The following is a 2231-nucleotide window of genomic DNA, read 5'->3' on the forward strand; positions in this document are numbered from 1 at the left end:
CCCACTCCTCACTCACACCTTTGTCACTTCCTCTTCTTCAGTTATTCTAATGAAGGTGTCATCTGTTTCCTGTTGGGACTCTCCCGAGTCAAGCGCATCCCCTCCCTCCTGACACCAGGCCACAGTTCAGGGAACACCTTGTTCTTTTAAATCAGGCCACGCCCCCACAAGCCCAACAGCCAATGAGGCAAAGGCCACGCCCATCAGCCCTCTCCTTGTAGCCAACCAGGACTTTCCTGTGCCCCTTCTCTCAGGGGCTGCCCAGCTGCTACCGCTAGACTGGAGTTAGGCTCCTTGGAGCTTTCCTCCAGCCCTGATGAGACCGGAGGAACAAGTCATCAAGTGACCAGTGACCAAGATCCCCGCCCGCCCCTCCTGAGAGTGCTGGATAAACCTGCCCAATTGTTGTTCTCAGACTCACGGCCCTCTAGGCTCCCTTGCTGACCTGTAATCATTTTCTTTATGCCTGTCTGCGGTGTGTGACCTATGGCCGTAGAATTATTTCCTGTTCCCTCCTCCCCCGCCCTGAGGACAGGGACATCGCCATGTTCATGCTGTATCCCAGTGCCCAGCCCAGTGCCTAGAACACAGTAATTACTATTTGTCAACCAACAGTCCGACCAACTGGCCTCCCATCATCTGTTACAGTCTTCACCAGACTGTAGATAGAGCACCATTAATTAGGCTTTAGGTTCCCTAATTACAGTCCCTTCTAGTTTTGCCTCCCTGAGACCAGCCTCTTCAGCATCACGACTATTTCCATTAACTGCTCTGACATACATGTATAGTATTCTTCTGGGACACTCCCAGGGCCCAATTAATGTCTTTATCAGCCCTAACTCCTGACAAGTTTACAGGGACTGACTTCACATGAAATTCAAAATAAAATTTTATTTTTTGATCTAACAGTAAACATTAATTTATGCTAAAATTTTAAAAAAACTTTCTAGATTTTGTAAAATTTGCCTGCAAAATTGTGAATAAGCTCAATGCAGCTGAACTTACCCTTCTTGCTGGCTGGTGCCCCAGGCATGTGTTTGAGTCTGCCCATTGGGCACTAGTTACCATGATACAAGGGTAATTCCATTCACTATGTGTGCATTGTATTAGTTTGACTTGGCAAAGTCAAGCCAAGGTGGGGTTGGGGGAGGATGACCCCATTTTTCAATTTCTTGGGAGGATGGAGGTGGCAAGGAGGAGTCAATTACCACATATGTTTTTCAACCTTGGTGCTACTGTCAGGACAATTCTTTGCATGAGACTAACCTGGTCATTGCAAGACATTTATCATTTCTGATTTCCAGGCACTAAATGCTAATAGCATTCCTCAGTCATTGTGACAACTAACAAAAAAAACCTCCAAAATCTCCTAGGGGAGCAAGGTGAAAAAAACATGAAGAAGTGTCATGACCTATGTGGTTGAACACAGGTTGAAAGAATGTTCTTTGAATGGTTCTCTCTTCCCCTGTACTTGTGGGAATGAATACCCCTTTCTGCCCCTCCCTATTAAACTTGCCGACTGCTTTCGGCTCCTACACGCCGAGGAACAAGGTCGTGAGAAGGGGAGGACTTGGTGGTGCTGCCATTTCTACGGTCTTAGGGCTCTGCCCCTTTCGCAGAACTTCCAACAGCGCCATGTTGGGATAGAGCATCCAGAGGTTCACAACCTCTGTGGTCCGTAGGAGCCACTATGAGGAAGGCCCAGGGAAGAATTTGCCATTTTCAGTGGAAAACAAGTGGCGATTACTACTTATGATGACTTTGTACTTTGGATCTGGATTTGCTGCACCTTTTTTTATAGTAAGACATCTGCTGCTTAAGAAATAAGGATGTTTTAATTAATCCATCAAACAGATGTGAAAAGAAACATTTTAAGAGGTGCAGGCTCTTTGAAAAATGGATCAAACTCATGTTTTCAACGTACTCAATATGTTTGTAAATAAACTTAAGGCATGAATCCTAAAAAAAAAAAAAAAACTTGCTGACCCATGTTCCATAAGACCTTCCCTGGGCAAGAGAGTGCCCAGCTTCTCCTCACTCCGAGCAAGCAATGGTATTGGTAAGACCACTCACTCACTTAACATTTTGTCATGTGATATGACTCTTGTTATATCAGCACCTTTAATTTTAATTAAGTCTCAGGGTTTGTTACAGAACATTTGAGAATCGGCATGTGTGTCTCTCTAACTAAATTATAAACTCCCAGAAGACAGAACCCATATTTCACGCCC

General features: G+C 45.0%; 1 pseudogene; it reads left to right on the forward strand.

Annotated features, from left to right (window-relative positions):
* The first annotated feature begins 1530 nt into the window (after positions 1–1530).
* Positions 1531–1934, forward strand: LOC112824639 (cytochrome c oxidase subunit 7C, mitochondrial pseudogene; annotated as a pseudogene).
* The last annotated feature ends 297 nt before the right edge of the window (positions 1935–2231 follow it).

Source organism: Callorhinus ursinus, unplaced genomic scaffold (assembly GCF_003265705.2).
Source record: "Callorhinus ursinus isolate GAN/ISIS: 27379988/994484 unplaced genomic scaffold, GSC_fseal_2.0 scaffold9, whole genome shotgun sequence".
In the NCBI taxonomy this organism is placed as follows: Eukaryota; Metazoa; Chordata; class Mammalia; order Carnivora; family Otariidae; genus Callorhinus; species Callorhinus ursinus.